Genomic DNA, 12,997 nt, shown 5'->3' on the forward strand with positions numbered 1-12,997 from the left:
AATTTTTCAAACTTCCAAAACAGGAAATTTTTCAGAAAATTTAAACTTCATTATGGAAAGATAAAGCATATTATGCCCTAACCTGTCAATGATATTTTGTTTCAAGCTTCCTCAACTTTGACTATTGGCTTCCTTAATCTAGTCCTTGTATTTATATCAGCCATTACTTGGGTTTTGTAAAGATAAATTAAAGTCTCCTCTGTATACCAGTTTTAAATATGCTCATTTGTCGTAGGTAGAACCTCTATTGCCAGCAGGCGTTTATAGCCTCGACAGGGTTACCTGTTACCCAGCAATGATCCTGTATCCTACTTAAGGTGACCTACAACTTTCAAAGAAAAATCCATATTCACACTTATTGCTTTGATTTTCTTTTTATTCTTGAAGAAAAATATCTTGGTTTGGTAGCCAAATTATGACACAGTCACTCACTTGATTCATAAATTTGCTGAACAAGCTGGCTCTTGATGAGACCCCTTGTATTTTAATTGCAACAATCTTGAGTCATTGCCCTGTTGTGATGGATAGTATTGGCAAAGTCAGCAAGTTATAATATTTGTGATTATGATAAGCCGGCTCGTGATGAGACCTCTTATTCTTCAAGATATAGTGTATCCTTGGATTATTCCTCTGAAGGATGCGTTTTCCTTAGCAGGGAGGAAGTCATTGTTTCCTTAAGATAGCTCTGGACGACAAAAATAGCGTTTTTTTGGAAATAGCTGTTCTACAGAGAATCCTCATTTTGTTATTGATACCTTTCATTGTACTGAGATAAAACAATTTCTTCACTAAAGGTTGCTTTCGTCAAACTTTATGAAGTTGAAACTAGTATTATATCTAGGCTAGTGTCTTTAACTCTATCTATCAATAATAAAGATCATTTTTCCAAAATATTTGTTATTTATACAAGCGAAGTATTCAAAATCTAAAAGACAGTTGGCCACTTTTAGTAAATTTCAAATGCTGCCAACGATAGCAAATGTTATTAGGGAAAAACATGGTAAAGGAAATGAGAGGTAACTATTCCCTTGGATTATGTACATGATAGGGATAACTACTTCTCTTATTTTGACCGCCAACTGTTAAAAATAAACTATCCATCTAACAACCTAGCTAAATTAATTCTACTCCTATTCTAACTATTTTACAAAAAATCGACTAGGTGTAATGATATTTCCAGTGTAACCATCTTTCCATTTTTATTCCTACATGTGTATCCCTTTCAAACATCAGTATTAAGACTAAATTTTTTCCGGGACTGAGAATGTTGAATGTGGAATTAGAAAGTGTAATTGTGGCCAGAATTTTGTCTGAAATCTCTTTCTCATGAAATCTTCTTTCCAATTGGATATCTATTGGATCATAAAAATCAGGATGAGTTGCCATTATGGGTTGGTAATCGTTCAATAGGAAAGATGACAGGCTGAGTTGTAAATATGAGTTTTTGGTTTTAATAGCTAGTATTTTATTATGTGTAAAAGTTGGGGCTTCGACTTTTTCTAATAAAAGGAAATTTTCCAAATATATCTCACTGAATGAATCAATGAAGAATGGATGGAAACTCCTCAAAAAACAATTAGCAATTAACCTGAATTGTCGGCAATTCTCGAGAAATACCGTCTTTTGTTGATGTTGTTTTGGATAGGATAGAAGTTTTTCAAGAAAAGCTGATATTGATTGGACTTGGAATTCAAAAAGTTGTAGATTTCCTTGACACAATTGAATTTTCCAAAATGGTAAAACATCACTCCAATGTTTTTCAGTAAGGTGCTCACTATGCCATAGTAATCTATCAAGAGTCTGAAAGTTGAAATTTAAAGCAAAATCCGGTTTTATACAAAATGAGTGCAAGCGACAAAGAATGCAATGACTATCTGTACAACTAGTGTTATAGCACAACTGGGATTGATTTGAAATATCTTCTCTTTCACAAGAATTGGCCAGAATTATGGGATTCGAGTAATTTCGAATTCCATCTTGTGAATTAGAAAACAAATTATGATTGGGAACAGGCGTGAAGGTTTGTTCATGATATGAATCATAGATTGGAATATTCTCTTGGGTAGTGAAATCATGTAAATGATCTGCCACTCTGGAATGAGGATTGACTGAAATAATTCTTAAATTAGAATATCCCTCATTCCCAGATTTCTGTTGATTTAGTCGAGATAAATCAACATCTTCATCATCAAAGTAGTTATCATAAATGGATTTACAAGATTCCCTAGATCTTTGTTTTTTATCCAATATATTCAAACCAGGGGGGTCAAGTCGTTCATGTTTGTAAATGACAAAAGGGTGTTCTATAGCTGCCTCTTTATCTTGAAAACCTAATGGTGATTCATTTGGATAATCCTCGGTACTTTCTTAGATATCATTAATACTGAGGGGGGGTAAATTATCATCATTGAAAACATCAGGGTAAAGAGAAAAATGGGACTCTGAAATAATGCATTTGAAAGTATCATCGTGGAAAAACCATTGTTCATCACATTCATTGTAAATTTCGGGATTTAGATCATACCTTGGTGTGCTTATGTTTTTTGAAAGAGGATTACTTTGCTGTTCTAACCTTGGCATCTGCATTTTTCGACTTGCGATCATATTATCTGACTTTGTCTCAAAATCACTTTTTGGTTCCAAGGCAGGCTTTCTTCTAACATTCCCGCTTTCGTCTTCTTGTATTGGATCAGGCATGTCCCCTAAGCTTTGGGAATTTTCTTCATCATGACTTATTCACACGTCCAAATTGTAATTCTCATTCACATTAGAAGAAAAAGGAACAAAGCTAGGACTAATTTCTACTGGATCAGGGATAGGAGGCAGGGAATAGTTATTCTCAACACAATCTAATGATTCTTCATTCATGAATTCATTCTCAACATCATATTTCAAACAATTAATATGAAATCGAATATTAAAATCTCTAACAGACTCACGTTCTTTGCGTAGATATTCAATTTCGTCATATACCTGGTCGTAATCATAGCAATCAAATTTACAAATGAAAGCCGTGACAAATTGGTCCCAGCTATGAATCGAGGCAACTGGGAGGGTTATACATGAGTTTCTAGCTTCTGCTATGAATGTGAGAGTAAAAATTCTGCATAAAATGCCTTCATCAATTCCTTGAAAATTTGAATTTGAAACATTTTGAATAAATTGAAGGGCATGATTAAAAGCAGAAGAATTATTCATACCATTGAATTTTACCTAAGACAAGAGTCTTACCACTTCGGGTGGAGTGTTAGAAGAGGCACAAACATGGATACAACTCAAAATGGGATGTTTGAGAGAAGCCATCCTAATTCAAATGTCACAATTGCAAACAAACTCCAACAGACAACATGTTCAGGCCCTCCTTCTAGCGCCAAATATGTTGAAGCCCCGAAAATCGGGTCGTCAACAAGGGGGATACCCACCCGGTCCGGACCTTGGTTGGCAGCTCCTTATCCGTTTCGTATAGCGGGTCCGACTGGGGATAATGGGACCAGTTTCCCAATCTATGGGTGTGTGCGTAGAATTGGATGTTGCTGATCTAACAGTAACTATCTAAGCTATTCTAATTCAAACTTTAATCTAATCCTATGTATTTTAATCTAATAAAAACAGCACATCTAATCTATGCTAACCTAGGATGTAACTCTTCTATTATGCGATCTAAAGAGATTTCAAATAACAACTCGTAATAAAGATCATTCAGCGATTACAAGAAAGGAAATCAATTAAGATGAACTATTTCACATAAAAAGTTAGGCAAAACAGTTGTGAACAACATATCGCATAATAAGCTATTCATACGTTAAACATAAATAAATAGCTACCACTGTACAAAAGTGCCAAATGGTAACTCAAGCATTCATGCGATAACATATAAACAACTAAAAACTGTATATCACTTTATCATATAAGCAGAAATGGTTAAGAGATAAAAGTACCCTTTATGACTGGTCCTACTCATAAGCTTCAAGCAACAATGATTTATCTCTCCTTGCTCCAACATCTAGTAAGAGTACAGAAGTGAAACATCAGTAACAGATATCAAATGCAAACATCAACAAATCTTGATCCATTCATTCGCCAAAACCTCCTCTGAGGGTGCAAAAGTGCATGTTCTGAGGACAACTTTTCGATAAATTTCTGGAACCCTCTCTAAATGCATGAGAAGGGTTTAAATACTACTTCCTAGTTCTAATAATAGTTTATTTACAAAAATTTAGGATGCATTTTTCAAATGACCACCCTTTTTCTAAGCAAAATTTAAACCGAAAATTAAATTCAGAACTAAACTACTTTTGTATCTAGTCTTTAAAACTGCATGTATTCAGCATTGGTTTAAGGAGGGTTGGCTGGCTGACTTCTACTTTGAGCTAGGCTGAGTAAACGGAATCGATGAGTGTTGGTACCACCTTTACGACCGCATTTATGATACACTTCACAGTCATCCACTGACTATGCGGCTTCACCAAGTATGTGGACAATAACATTCCCAATTTAACCTGTTTAGTGCCTGGATTGCCTTTCGCTTTTCTTGTGCTCTCTGTTTCCATTCCGCCTCTAGTTGTAGTTTGTTTGGTAAATACCCTGGGGTCATTTCTGCGATTAAATTAGCTCTGTGCAAATTCTCATTTACGCAATCAATAAGAATGCTTGCTATCGTGGCTGCTTTTTCTGCCGCTTGTTCTCCCTCCCTGATTTGATCGTCCCACTTGTTATAGAGCAGATCTTTGTGATTCTCATTTATCCTGGGCACACTTGATCTTTTTCCGTCGTCCTCATCCTACCAAGCCAAACGATCAATCACTCGTTTGTCAATCAGACGTATTCACTTCGTAAATCGACCACTTGATTAGTGATCTTATCACTCATCTCGCAATAATCATTCCACTGTGACATCTTTTGTCCCAACACTTCTTGCTGCTGCAGTAGTTGTTCATTCAAAGAAATAGATTCTGAAATAAACTCTGTAAGTTTAGGGTCGTCCCTATGCATTTCTTGTACATCCTGTAACTGTTTTCCCTTCTCGTCCAAAATTCTCTAATAAATTATCTGCATTTGCTGGAAGTCTTCCTGCAACTTTTCGAGCTGTTTGTGTGCCTCATTATTAGCATTGGCTTGTTGCAATTGTAGTTGCAGTACCTATATCTGATCTTCTCGCTCTTTCAACAATTGATGTACTTCTGATGCTCTGTCAATAGTCGCAGAGGCATACGCTCCTCCAATCTGAGATAGTTTGGTGAGATTTTCAGTCGAATTAGTGGCAGGATCTTTCCATAAGACGTCTAATTGCTCAGCATCCTGAGAGAGTGTATTTTCTAACTTCCTCTTCTTTCTCTGTCTTCTTACCACTGCTTTATGCTGGGGACTATAAAATATGTCTAGAGGGGGAATTTCTTCTACATTAAGTAGAAGCTCAGAAGACGGAGCGATAGGAATATGTTCTGTTTCTGAGACATAGCTGACAATGGTTGGGACCATTTCCTCTACTACCTGTATATTGCTTACAGGTGTTTTTGGGGCTTGTCCTTCAAGTTTGATCAGTTCGTTGAAGGTTTCCCATTCTTTATCTAATTCTGTCGTGATGGGTGGTTCTTCAATGACGAGAGGGGGAGGATCTCCTTGCGGGGAGGGAATAACCTGCTGTTGTGGAAGTTCCATTGACTGAGTGGTGTCCTTAGCTGACTCTTCGCTCCTATCTTGGTCGTTTCTGGATCTTTTAGAATGTTCAGGAATTTCTTGTACAGACTTAGACTTAGATCCGTTAGTGCTTGAATTCCCACCGAGGCTAACGCTTGGATTCGGTTCTCTGGCAAACAATCACAACTTTTCTAGAGGAACACTGGCTAGTCCTCTTTCCTTGTATACCATGAATTTTTGAAAGTCTTCTGGAGACAATTGCAATTGGGCTTCCCGTAAAATTTCTTGAAGTGAGCTTTTATTTTGGAATATATCATCAAATAAATCCTTTTTCCCAAATAAAACTTTTATCTTGACTGTAGTTGTGAAATTCTGGGAAACCTCATTTGGGTCAAATGGTCTTCCAGGGAATTTAAATAATTGTAGACACATCATATTCTGTACTTTAGTGACAGCGTGACCTACATCGAACAACGAAAAGGCCCCACAAGCCATAGGAAACTGTGGGCATATAGCCTTATTTTTGTCCTTTAAGTCTTTAGTTAGGCCGCCTTCTAAACAGGTTGGATATGCAATTTCTCGAGCTAGGAGCTTATCCGGGATATACAAAGGTAGAACATGAGGGTGTACAGTACTTCCAAAAACTCTAACATAAGTAAACAATTCTTCTCTGAACCATCTTGCGATGGGGAGGATATCTATCTGTGCTTCAGGCGAGCACCTTGGGGGTTCTTTATCATACAACATTCTATACAAGGGTAGCATGAGTCCGTGACAAATCTGGTAGAAATATGGAATGAACTGAGAGTCCCACAATATCTTATGATAGAAATGGATAGGTAAGGGGTCTTGAGTCGTCCACTTCCAACCCATAACAGGGAATCTAGACACATAACATATTGAATCCATAACATATGTGGCTAGGTAAAAAGGAGGATAAATCCTTTGAGACATAGATCTTTTGGACCGGTAACTGACAATAGCCGTGATTAGGTCATCAGATAAAATCTTGGCCCAATCTACAATAGTGGTGTTTGTGGCAACATCTAGTAATGGTAACTATTCAGATGAAAATTTATTGATATCTGGCATTCCAAATAATCTACAGAGCATGGCAGCAGCAAAGCAATATGGAGAGGTAAGGGAACAAGTACTGTACATACCGTGTTTATCTTTCTTGATAGGTTCATCTTTTCTGGACCAATCTTTGGTGGTCACCGACAGGTTCGGGTTCTCCTCCACAAATTTTTCTATGAATTGCGTATTATAGGTTGCCTGCAGTTTAGGCAGATGATACATAAGCTTTAAATCCTGTGCAACGAATGACCCAATGAGCCCTTGACCATGAATCTTGAACTGTCTATTTTCCATTTCTGCGCTATCAGGTATCCACTTGATCATGTCTGTGTATGGAAGAATTTTGGGCCTTGCTGCTATGCGATGTAGGAATGAGCATGCTAGCTCTTCTAGGGATGCTTGGGAAGAGCCCTGTGAGCCCGCGACAGTAGTAACCTTCATTATTCTGGGATTCTCTTCTTCGAGCAATTTGTACATGCCTTCCCAGGTTGATATTCCTGCATCTTTGTTACAGGCTGTATCTGTCTATAAAGGTGCCATTTCCTTCACTTCAGAGCTTTGATCCTTGTTTTTCTTCCCCATTTCAACCTGCGTATTGCCTTGTATCATCCTCCATTCTCCGTTCCTACAATTCACAAGTAAAATGGAAATGAATGACCCGGACGGGTGATGGGAGAGTTCTTAATGCCGCAGACATACCAAATACACCACCTTACGTGAAGTGATTCTTCGAAAAGCACGCGTCCATATTTTATTAATAACTGGCAACTAACTCTTGTATTAGCATTTAAAGCAAGTGATTATGTGTCAGCTTATGGCAAGTGGCTTTTCTTGAGTATCGTGCCCGAACGATCTGTGATGGAGTGATTTTGTGATTTGTTTCACAACATCGTAGATCGCAACATCTCAGATCGCATCATCGGAATATCGTAAAATCGCACAAATGTAATATCGCAACGCTGGTGTGGCTTGACATCGCAACCATCGCTATATCGCGATATCGCAATATCGCAGATCGCAAAAGTTTATGTATGACAAATTTATTTAACCTATTTTCCTACGATATGTGATCTTGCGATTGGCGTCATCGCAAATCGGTAAATCTTGAAGTTTTTCTTATAAGCTTTTCTTATTACAACACGATAGTTGTTTTAATATCATAATCTCGGACATGCCGGGATTGTACTTGTATGGTGGGGTTCTACTACCATTTATACGATGCATTTTAAATATTTCTTCCTCATCATAAACCTTAGGTTTTAAGTATTCGAAGGAGTTTCATAAGCTTATGATGGTAACTTTATTTTGAGGAAAAGACAGCTAAGCCCTACTCTTGCTTTTCCTAAATTTTAACTAAGGGTCCCCACACATTTAGTATTTTGGATAACACTTAAATGAGAAGGGGGGGGGGTTGTTGCTGGTCACAACAATTGGCGATTCACTTGGGAGAACCAGTTATCTCTATTTTTCTGTTGAATTTTTCAAACTTCCAAAATAGGAAATTTTTCAGAAAATTTAAACTTCATTATGGAAAGATAAAGCATATTATGCCCTAACCTATCAATGATATTTTGTTTCAAGCTTCCTCAACTTTTACTATTGGCTTCCTTAAGCTAGTCCTTGTATTTATATCAGCCATTACTTGTGTTTTGTAAAGATAAATCAAAGTCTCCTCTGTATACCAGTTTTAAATATGCTCATTTGTCGTAGGTAGAGCCTCTGTTGCCAACAGGCATTTATAGCCTCGACAGGGTTACCTGTTATCCAGCAATGATCCTGTATCCTACTTAAGGTGACCTACAACTTTCAAAGAAAAATCCATATTCACACTTATTTCTTTGATTTTCTTTTAATTCTTGAAGAACAATGTCTTGGTTTGGTAGCCAAATTATGACACAGTCACTTACTTGATTCATAAATTTGCTGAACAAGCTGGCTCTTGATGAGACCCCTTGTCTTTTAATTGCAACAATCTTGAGTCATTGCCCTGTTGTGGTGGACGGTATTGGCAAAGTCAGCAAGTTATAATATCTGTGATTATGATAAGCCAGCTCGTGATGAGACCTCTTATTATTCAAGATATAGTGTATCCTTAGATTATTCCTCTAAAGGCTGCATTTTCCTTAGCAGGGAGGAAGTCATTGTTTCCTTAAGATAGCTCTGGACGAAAATAATAGAGTTTTTTGGAAACAACTGTTCTACAGAGAATCCTCATTTTGTTATTGATACCTTTCATTGGATAACACTTAAATGAGAAGGGGGGGGGGGGGGGGGTTGTTGTTGGTCACAACAATTGGCGATTCACTTGGGAGAACCAGTTATCTCTGTTTTTCTATTGAATTTTTCAAACTTCCAAAACAGGAAATTTTTCAGAAAATTTAAACTTCATTATGGAAAGATAAAGCATATTATGCCCTAACCTGTCAATGATATTTTGTTTCAAGCTTCCTCAACTTCGACTATTGGCTTCCTTAATCTAGTCTTTGTATTTATATCAGCCATTACTTGGGTTTTGTAAAGATAAATCAAAGTCTCCTCTGTATACCAGTTTTAAATATGCTCATTTGTCGTAGGTAGAGCCTCTATTGCCAGCAGGCGTTTATAGCCTCGACAGGATTACCTGTTACCCAGCAATGATCCTGTATCCTACTTAAGGTGACCTACAACTTTCAAAGAAAAATCCATATTCACACTTATTGCTTTGATTTTCTTTTTATTCTTGAAGAAAAATGTCTTGGTTTGGTAGCCAAATTATGACACAGTCACTCACTTGATTCATAAATTTGCTGAACAAGCTGGCTCTTGATGAGACCCCTTGTCTTTTAATTGCAACAATCTTGAGTCATTGCCCTGTTGTGATGGATAGTATTGGCAAAGTCAGCAAGTTATAATATCTGTGATTATGATAAGCCGGCTCATGATGAGACCTCTTATTCTTCAAGATATAGTGTATCCTTCGATTATTCCTCTGAAGGCTACGTTTTCCTTAGCAGGGAGGAAGTCATTGTTTCCTTAAGATAGCTCTGGACGACAAAAATAGCGTTTTTTTGGAAATAGTTGTTCTACAGAGAATCCTCATTTTGTTATTGATACCTTTCATTATACTGAGATAAAACAATTTCTTCACTAAATGTTGCTTTCGTCAAACTTTATGAAGTTGAAACTAGTATTATATCTAGGCTAGAGTATTTAACTGTATCTATCAATAATAAAGATCATTTTTCCAAAAGATTTGTTATTTATACAAGCGAAGGATTCAAAATCTGAAAGAGAGTTGGCCACTTTTAGTAAATGTCAAATGCTGCCAACGACAACAAATTTTATTAGGGAAAAACATTTTAAAGGAAATGAGAGGTAACTATTCCCTTGGATTATGTACATGATAGGGATAACTACTTCTCTTATTTTGACCGCCAACTGTTAAAAATAGACTATCCATCTAACAACCTAGCTAAATTAATTCTACTCCTATTCTAACTATTTTACAAAAAATCGACTAGGTGTAATGATATTTCCAGTGTAACCATCTTTCCATTTCTATTCCTACATGTGTATCCCTTTCAAACATCAGTATTAAGACTAAATTTTTTCCAGGACTGAGAATGTTGAATGTGGAATTAGAAAGTGTAATTGTGGCCAGAATTCTGTCTGAAATCTCTTCCTCATGAAATCTTCTTTCCAATTGGATATCTATTCGATCATAAAAATCAGGATGAGTTGCCATTATGGGTTGGTAATCATTCAATAGGAAAGATGACAGGCTGGGCTGTAAATATGAGTTTTTGGTTTTAATAGCCGGTATTTTATTATGTGTAAAAGTTAGGCCTTCGACTTTTTCTAATAAAAGGAAATTTTCCAAATATATCTCACTGAATGAATCAATGAAGAATGGATGGAAACTCCTCAAAAGACAATTAGCAATTAACCTGAATTGTCGGCAATTCTTGAGAAATACCTTCTTTTGTTGATGCTGTTCTGGATAGGATAGAAGTTTTTCAAGAAAAGCTGATATTGATTGGACTTGGAATTGAAAAAGTTCTATATTTCCTTGACACAATTGAATTTTCCAAAATGGTAAAACATCACTCCAATGTTTGTCAGTAAGGTGCTCAGTATGCCATAGTAATCTATCAAGAGTCTGAAAGTTGAAATTTAAAGCAAAATCCAGTTTTATACAAAATGAGTGCAAGCGACAAAGAATGCAAAGACTATCTGTACAACTAGTGTTATAGCACAACTTGATTGATTTGAAATATCTTCTCTTTCACAAGAATTGGCCACAATTATGGGATTCGAGTAATTTCGAATTCCATCTTGTGAATTAGAAACCAAATTATGATTGGGAACAAGCATGAAGGTTTTTTCATGATATGAATCATAGATTGGAATATTCTCTTGGGTAGCGAAATCATGTAAATGATCTGCCACTCAGGAATGAGGATTGACTGAAATAATTCTTAAATTAGAATATCCCTCATTCCCAGATTTCTGTTGATTTACTCGAGATAAATCAACATCTTCATCATCAAAGTAATTATCATAAATGGCTTTACAAGATTCCCTAGATCTTTCTTTTTTATCCAATATATTGAAACAAGGGGGATCAAGTCGTTCGTGTTTGTAAATGACAAAAGGGTGTTCTATAGCTGCCTCTTTATCTTGAAAACCTAACGGTGATTCAATTGGATAATCCTCGGTACTTTCTTAGATATCATTAATACTGAGGGGGGAAAATTATCATCATTAAAAACATCAGGATAAAGAGAAAAATGGGACTCTGAAATAATGCATTTGAAAGTATCATTGTGGAAAAACCCTTGTTCATCACATTCATCGTAAATTTCGTGATTTAGATCATACCTTGGTGTGCTTATGTTTTTTGAAAGAGGATTACTTTTTTGTTCTAACCTTGGCATCTGCATTTGTCGACTTGCGATCATATTATCTGACTTTGTCTAAAAATTGCTTTTTATTTCCAAGGCAGGCTTTCTTCTAACATTCCCGCTTTCGTCTTCTTGTATTGGATCAGGCATGTCCCCTAAGCTTTGGGAATTTTCTTCATCATGACTTATTCGCACGTCCAAATTGGAATTCTCATTCACATTAGAAGAAAAAGGAACAAAGTTGGGACTAATTTCTACTGGATCAGGGATAGGAGGCAAGGAATAGTTATGCTCAACACAATCTAATGATTCTTCAATCATGAAATCATTCTCAACATCATATTTCAAACAATTAAGATGAAATCGAATATTAAAATCTCTAACAGACTCATCTTCTTTGCGTAGATATTCAATTTCGTCATATACCTGGTCGTAATCATAGCAATCAAATTTACAAATGAAAGCCGTGAAAAATTGGTCCTAGCTGTGAATCGAGGCAACTAGGAGGGTTCTACACCAGTTTCTAGCTTCCGCTATGAATGTGAGAGTAAAAATTCTGCATAAAATGCCTTCATCAATTCCTTGAAAATTTGAATTTGAAACATTTTGAATAAATTGAAGGGCATGATTAAAAGCAGAAGAATTACTCTTACCATTGAATTTTACCTGAGACAAGAGTCTTACCACTTTGGGTGGAGTGTTGGAAGAGGCACGAACATGGATACAACTCCAAATGGGAAGTTTGAGAGAAGCCATCCTAATTCAAATGTCACAATTGCAAACAAACTCCAATAGACAACATGTTCAGGCCCTCCTTCTAGCGCCAAATATTTTGAAGCCCCGAAAATCGGGTTGACAACAAGGGGGATACCCACCCTGTCCGGACCTTAGTTGGCAGCTCCTTATCCGTTTGGTATAGCAGGTCCAACTAGGGATAATGGGACCAGTTTCCCAATCTATTGGTGTGTGTGTGTAGAATTGGATGTTGCTGATCTAACAGTAACTATCTAAGCTATTGTAATTCAAACTTTAATCTAATCATATGATATTGTAATCTAATAAAAACAACACATCTAATCTATGCTAACCCGGGATGTAACTCTTCTATTATGCGATCTAAAGAGATTTCAAATAGCAACTGGTAATAAATATCATTCAGCGATTCTAAGAAAGGAAATCAATTAAGATGAAGTATTTCACATAAAAAGTTAGGCAAAACAGTTGTGAACAACATATCGCATAATAAGCTATTCATACATTAAACATAAATAAATAGCTACCACTGTACAAAAGTGCCAAATGGTAACTCAAGCATTCATGTGATAACATATAAACAATTGAAAGCTGTATATCACTTTAACATATAAGCAGAAATGGTTAAGAGATAAAAGTACACTTTA

This window comes from Pinus tabuliformis, chromosome 6 (assembly GCF_031772625.1).
Source record: "Pinus tabuliformis cultivar Carrire ecotype Pingquan chromosome 6, CPIR1, whole genome shotgun sequence".
Taxonomy (NCBI): Eukaryota; Viridiplantae; Streptophyta; class Pinopsida; order Pinales; family Pinaceae; genus Pinus; species Pinus tabuliformis.